The following is an 8,281-nucleotide window of genomic DNA, read 5'->3' as shown; positions in this document are numbered from 1 at the left end:
TCGTGACACATATACCCCTTGATCTACCAAAGGTCAACCTATGGTCCACAAGATCGAATCCTAGGGAATGTACTAGTCCCATACCTAATTTAAAATAAGCATCTGAATATCCAATTAGCTTAAAATATGAATCTCTAGGATACCACAATTCAAGATTTATGGTGCTATTGAGATATTTAAAATTTCTTTTTATAGTTAACATATGTGGTTACCTTGGATCAGCTTGGAACCTTGCACACAGACATGTAGCATACATTATATCAGGTCTACTAGTAGTCAAATATAGGAGTGAGCCAATCATATCTCTGTAGTTAGTTATATCTACTGATGAACCAGTATTTAAATTTAACTTGGTTGCAGTGGTCATGAGAGTTGTTGCAGTTGAACTGTCTTGCATCCCAAATCTTTTAAGTAAATTCCTGATATATTTTGCTTGATTGATGAAGATCCATTCTTCAGTCTGCTTGACTTGTAATCCCAGAAAATAACTTAGTTCTCCCATCATACTCATTTGATATCTAGACTGCATTAACTTGGAAAACCTTTCACAGAGTTCATCATGAGTAGAGCCAAAAATGATATCATCAACATATATCTGAACTAGCAACAAGTCCTTACCATGATACTTATAATATAGACTTTTATCAATAGTACCTCTTTTAAAATCACTTTCCAACAAAAATTGAGCAAGTGTTTCAAACCAGGCTCTTAGAGCTTGCTTTAGTCCATAGAGTGTTTTATCCAACTTATAGACATGATTTCGATACTTTGGATCAATGAACCCTGAAGGTTGTTCAACATAAACTTCCTCATCAAGTTCACCATTCAGAAATGCACTCTTCACATCCATTTGGAACACCTTGAATTTCATGTGAGCAGCATAGGCCAGAAAAATTCTGATGGCCTCAAGCCTTGCAACTGAAGCAGAAGTCTCATCATAATCAATGCCTTCTTGCTGTGAATAACCCTTTGCAACCACCTTTATTTATTCCTTATAATAATGCCCTCACTGTCAGTCTTTTTTCTGAACACCCATTTTGTACCAATGACAGATCTATTCTTTGGTCTTGGTACTAATGTCCAGACTTTATTCCTTTCAAATTCATTGAGCTCTTCTTGCATTGTTGTGAAAAAAATCTTAAAGAGCTTTTTCCACTTTATTAGGTTCAGTTTGAGATGGAAAATAATGATAGAGTCATTCATTTTGAGTGGTTTTTCTTGTCTTGACACCACTATCAGGATTTCCAATGATTAAGCCAGGTGTATGTGACTTAGTACATTTTCTTACAGAAGGAAGATGACTTCTTGAAGTAGAGCCTCCCATTGATCCATGAAGTCTCTATTTTCACTTTGTTGTGTACCATCATTATTTCCTGAAGCTCCCCCTGAATCAATGCTTCCAGTATTATCAGTATTTGCTTTATCAATATTTGAGAAATCGAATTCTGATAAAATATTTACTGATGTTTCTTGATTTGAATCACTTGAATTTGACTCTTGATATGAATCAAGTTGCTCCCCCTCAACACGTGCTTCAATATTTGTAGTATTTCCACTGATAAGTGACTCATGAGAGTTTACAGTGATATCAAGATTTACAATATCAGAGTTTGTTAGATCATCAGGATTTAGCTGTTTAGCATATGGTACTTCATATTCAAATCTCAATTCTTCATGATCATCCTTATCTTCTAGACCTGTAATCTTCTTGTCATCAAAAGATACATGAATAGATTCCATGACCACTCTTGTTCTCAGATTGTAAACTCTGAAGGCTTTTATTGACAGTGGATATCCAAGAAAAATACCTTCATCAGCTTTTAGATCAAACTTTGTAAGCTGTTCAGGATGAGTTTTGAGAACAAAGCATTTGCAGCCAAAAATGTGAAAGTACTTCAAATTTGGCTTCTTTCATTTCACCATCTCAAATGGTGTTTTTCCATGCTTGATTATCAGAGTTGCATTTTATGTGAAACATGCATTTTGCACAGCCTCAGCCCAGAAATAGATTGGCAATTTTGCTTCTTCAAGCATGGCCCTTGCAGCTTCTATAAGAGTTCTGTTCTTTCTTTCAACAACTCCATTTTGCTGTGGAGTTTCAGGGGCAGAAAATTTCTGTTTGATCCCCTTGTATTTACAAAATTCTTCCATAGTGCTGTTCTTGAATTCAGTTCCATTGTTATTTCTAATAATCTTTACTTTATGTGTTGATCCTTTTTCCAGTTCCCTTACATGATCAAGAAGAATGGATGGAGTCTTATCCTTGGTATGCAGAAAATACACCCATGTGTATCTTGTGTACTCATCAACAATCACAAGTGCATACCTCTTCTTTGCTATAGACATTACATTTACTACACCAAAAATATCAATATGAAGTAAGTGATATCGTTCACGAATTAAGGATTCAGTCTTACTCTTTAAAGATGATTTCCTTAATTTGTCCTTCTGGCAAGAGTCACATAGGTCATCAGGAGTAAACACTACATTGGGCAATCCTCTTACAAGATCTTTCTTCACAAGTTTATTGATATTGTTGAAGTTGAGATGAGAAAGTCTTCTATTCCAGTTCCAGTTGTCTTCCACAATTGCTTTACTCCATAGACAAATTTCAGGAACCATCAGTATTTATGGAGACCCCGACTTCATATAAGTTACCATGTTTGTAAGCAGTCTTTGCAATATTGTAGAAATCCACATAGTAACCTCTGTCATAAATTTGATTCACACTGATCAAATTATGTGTGACAAGAGCTATATTTTCAATGATGACATTTCCAAGTTTGATTTTTCCATATCCCAGAGTTTTTCCTAGTTTCCATCTCCATAATAAACACTTGGGCCAACTTTCTTATTATATTTTGATAACATGGCTTTATTTCTAGTCATGTGTCTTGAATATCCACTCTCCAAAATTAAAGAATTCTTCATGTTATCCTGCAATCAGATAAACCATTAATTAGTGTTTTTAAGGACTAGACTTTCTTGGATCCTTTGGCCTTTTTAAGTTTGTTGACATTTGCAGCAAGAGTTTTTACATCAGAGTTTATGCTAACATTCTTAATATTAGAGTTTACACATGCAGAAATAACTTTTCTCTTATTTAAAGGGGGTTTGTAAAGCATAATGTAACATAAAATATAACCGATAAAATATAACTCAACATGAAATATAAAGAGATAAATAATATTAACTGTGAAGCACCGGAATCCTGAAGATGAAGACTAGATAAAATACAAAGAATCAAAAGATGGAATTAATACGCTAAGTCCGTAACCAGGTAATGGAAAGAAGGTCATTAATATGTTCAAGCCTCCGTGAAGAATAAAATATCAAAGGACTTCCAGTGTCAATGAAATGTATTGATTTGAAGTATTGAAAATCAGGGGTTCAGTGGTTGAAGCAATGAATGTCCAACAAAGTTGTATCGGCTTAGAATTGTAAAGAGACTAAATTAAATCAATTAAGTGCTAGTTGTTTGTGAACCAGACTAGTGCACCATGCATCATCACATCCGAAAAGAATGAATTTGATCATGCAGAAGATTTTAAGGCGGTACAATATAAAGGGGTTCAAGGGAAGGAAAATTGTCTAAGTCAGAAATTATTCCAAGGAATATATTTCCCTTGTGGTCACAGCCTTGGAAATTATTTTTAAGGGAAATTCATTCCCTTGTAGTCGCAAGTAAGAGAAAATTTCTATGGGAAATCTTTCCCCTGTGGTCGCAAGTCGGGAATGCTTCTAAGGCAAGGATGGCTTCCTTGTAAATGAAAGTAAGGAAATTTGTCTATGGCAAACTGAGTTCCTTCTATGCGCAACTCAGGAGATTAATCAACAAGGAAGCAATCCCTTGTAATCGCAACTTAGGAGATAAACAATCAGGAAGGTTGTGTTCCCTGTGTGCGCAAGTGAGAAGATAAACTAAGGCAAATCATTCCCCTCTTGTCGCCAGTTACAAGTTGGTGAAATTCATTGATGCAGAAACAATTGTTGTGATTACTTGGCTGAAAATAAGCCACATGTCCAAACAATTAAAAGTCTATACAAATAGAAGTAGAATGAATTCAATTCATTCAGTTATCTTCATCAGATCCCAACTGTATTTTACGAAGCTCCTTTGAAGGCCAAATTTATTAGCTTGTAAGCATACTGTTATTCTGTTGAATTCATCGTAGCTAATCATTTGATTGATTAGAGTGTAGTAACCTCAAGGTTTATATTAATAAAACAATATATTCCTCGAATTATTTTGTGTCTATTTTGATTCCATAAATTTAACGAAAAACTTGAAACGAATCGAAAAAAATTGTAGGTATCATATTCAACCCCCTTTTCTACGATACTTTGGGACTAACAATTAATATCAGAGCTTGTTGATTGACATACAAATCAAGATCCGGATAAAGAAACAAGTTCTTGAAAGTTTTTAAAATTTTTTAGTTTCCAAAAATTCTCAATCTTGAAATTTTTAAATCTTAAATAATTTTAATTCCACCATGATGATAAGCAACCAAAGAATTGGAAGTATCAAGGTTCCACCATTTGATCGAGAAAATTATAACCTGTGAAAGAAAAAGATGATGTTGTTTATTAAAGTTTCGAATCCATTATATATTGGGATATTACTGAATGGTCCTTATGTTACGAAAGAAGTGGTTGTTGAATCGACTACCACTACCAGTGCTAGAATTCCTTCTAGATCCACTCCCAGGGATCCGTCAAAATATATGGATACTGAGAGGGAGCTGATAAATCTGGACACAAGCCTTCAACTCATAATAGTGGACCGGCGGATAAAGATATGCGTCATCAACTCTTAGGAGGTAATAGTGCAAAGGAAATATGGGAAATCATTGAGCTGTTAATGGAAGGTACTGCTGAAGTCAAGGAAAATAGAATGGATATCTTGACGACTCAATATGAAACGTTTAAACTACAACCCGGAGAAACACTATCTTCTCTCTTTGAAAGATATGAAAGACTGCTGAGTGAACTAAAATTACAAGGAAAATTTTATTCGATGCGTGAGTCAAACAGAAAGTTCATGCTAACTCTACCAGTTCACTTGGAACAAAAGAACACATCCATCAGAGAAAGAGATGACTTTATAACCATGCCGCTGATTGTGATTTATGGAAAATTGAGAACCCATGAATTGGAACAAGAGCAGAGAGCTATAATCTATGACCCTTTTTCTGTTGATAGCAAGAGTACGACACTTGTAAAAACCACTGCACTTGTTGCTCGTGTACATGAAACTTTAGAAGTCAAGGTTACACCTTCCCTGACAATCAAATAAATTGTCGTAGCTAAAATTACTCAAGGTGAGCCAGAAGATGAAAGTGAGTTATATACTCAGGAAAAACTTGAAGAGTTGGAGGATAAATTAATGGCTTACATAGCTTCAAAATTCAGTCATGTTAGATTCAGAAGAAAGCCCAACTACAAGTCCAGGGGTTCATCTGGAAGATTTCAGAAAGGAAGCTACTCGTCAGGGTCATGCTCTAGAGGAGGTTACAAGTAAAGCTGGCACTATACCATATATGGCCTCTAGCAACACCAAAAAAAAGTGTAAAAATGGCCAAAACGTGTTACCTAAAGCTAAAAATTGGGCTATGGTTACATTTTTTGAAAATTTGGTGGTGTTGAATTTGCTTGTGCTATAATAGATGTCTATGGTAACACTTTTTCAACCTTTGGTAACATAGATAAAAATGTAACCATAGACCCTCTATGGTTACACTTTCAATATCTATGGTAACATCATGCAGGTGTAACAATAGTTCTATTGCAACACACTTGAAGGTAGAGTAACACCGAAAAAATGTTACAATAAACTCTTTTGCAACATAATTTAAGCTATTGTAACACAAGATGATAAAACAGTTCAATTCTTTTGATAATATCTTTATAATTTATTGTAACACTTCCTTTTTAAACACTCTTGTATATATTATAACACTTTTTCCTATTTTTACCAACATAAAAATATCTATTGGTTACACATTTTAATTTTCAAAATGTAATAATTCATATCTACTTGTAAACATTAAAAATCTAAATACACATTTAACTTTAGTATAACTTTTCAACCAAAGATCTAATTCAACCAAATACAAACAATGTTCTAATTCAAAAAAAATAGATAAAGTTCTAATTCTTCCAAAACAAATTGAAATTTTCCTTCCACTTGATTTGTCCGTTGCCTCCTCAAATTTCCAGATTCTTCATTCTTGCTTTTAAATTTGACAAGTACTGATAAGAAGTACTTGATCCAGGTCCGCTAGATTTCCTTTTTGATTTTTTTTTTCCGAGAAAGCTTGCCAACTGGATATGGATTGTGTTCCTTGAATCATAAAACTCAAATTAGTCGGTTAGCATTATATATTTGTATTTTCAATAAGTTACGTCCTTTTTTTTTATAATTAAAACAACTCGAAGCCAACCATGTAAAATTGTAAATGATTGATACATATCCTAAAAATTATGAAGCAGGACATATAAAGTTTCAAGTGTTGCATGAATTGTCCCACTTAAGACAATATCAAAATTATTTCGAAGTATTATAATGACGGGAGATCATAAAATAATATGATGATCATCTACATATAACATCTAAGAAGATTATTTTCTAAAATTATCATCTATAAAATGCCATAATTATGCAATGTGACTGCATATGACACTAAGCGATTCATATTTAACCAATGTTTTTTTACCAGGAAGTTAAAGAAAATTAAGTACATGTTATTTTAAATAAATTAATTGCCACATAATGTGCAAATAACTTTATTAACAAGTTGTCAAGGTTTTGACAATTGGCAGAGACCAAAAATAAAGTTTTCACATTGCATAAAGTAAACAAAAATAACTTTACTAACAAGTTTTCATAATTTATCATTTGAAAACAAAAATAAAGTAAACATCAATAAATAATCTTAAACATTTCATAAATGCAGGCTTAAGACTATCCAAGATATAAATAATAATAATTATCCTCATATGGTTGTGGATGATGTAGGTCCTCAAATGGTTCTGGCTGAAGAGTCGAATAATAATGTTGAGACGTAAACAAGACGGAGATAGAGTTTCTAGGCCCAAATACATGTGTATTGAGAAGTGTGGAAGGTAAAACAAGACAAATTTTATTAGATAATAGAAAAAACTAATAAAAATATCTCTCTCTATCTCTCTCGTTCAACATCTCTCTCTCTATATATATACAAAAAATAATTCAAACTCATAAGCAAGCAAATAAAAAAATACAGAAAAATTAAAATTAGAAAAAAACTCAAAAGAACTATAAGAAATAGAAAATTAAAAATAAGACATATAAAAAGTAAAATCTCTAAAACATCATACATAATTGCAATCGTGCACTTAGTTGGAAGTGGGGAAAACTAATGAGGAGAATGGAGTGCCTCTGACCTGTAGACAATGGAGAAAGACACAATATATGAACTTTTTTTTAGCTTGTAAGACTTATAGTTTCTAGGATTTTTAATTATAAATAAAAACTATGCAAAGTTTTTACCTGCTTTGATATGTCAAATGCTATGAGCTCTGTAACACTACAAGAAACAGAGCAAAAGACATCACCCTTTTAACATCGGTCCGAAAAGCCACCGATGTTAATACGATTTTTAACATCGCTTGCTTTTTAAAAATAATGTTAAAGGGTTTATAGACATCGGTTTAAAATATAATCGTTGTCTAATCTTTATTTTTAAAAACAAAAAAAAAACGATTACATCAGTTGAAAATGTGAATGTTGTCTAATCTAATTTTTTAAAAAATAAAAAAATGGCTCAGTAAATACATTGATACTTCTCCGTTAATTATTACAACAAAAGTTTTCCCCTTCCCCAAATTATAATTTCCCCCCAACCCCAATTCAATCCCTCTCTTCCCCAAATTCTAATTTCCCCCCAATTGTTACACTATAGATTGTTTGGCTTATATCACTATAGATTACACTTTACACTTTTACATTTCCAGTGGCGTGAGAAGATGCCATGAGAGAAGTTGTGATCGGAGAAGCTTGCACGTAAGGCTAAGTCTGTCGATCTACATCCTACTGAGCCATGGTAATTTGTCGTTATTCGTGTTTTTGTGTTATCGGTATCGAATTCATTGCGTTTCACGTTTGTTTGAGTTGTCTTTTGGTAGGTTGAGTTTTCAGTTTATTGAGTTTCCTGTGTTATTGAATTCGTTTTTGTAAATATTGTTATTGGTTTTACGTAGTTTTTAAGTTTCCTATTTTCTGCAATTCTTTGCATCA

This window comes from Apium graveolens, chromosome 1 (genome assembly GCF_009905375.1).
Source record: "Apium graveolens cultivar Ventura chromosome 1, ASM990537v1, whole genome shotgun sequence".
Classification (NCBI taxonomy): Eukaryota; Viridiplantae; Streptophyta; class Magnoliopsida; order Apiales; family Apiaceae; genus Apium; species Apium graveolens.
This window is presented reverse-complemented; position numbering follows the sequence as displayed.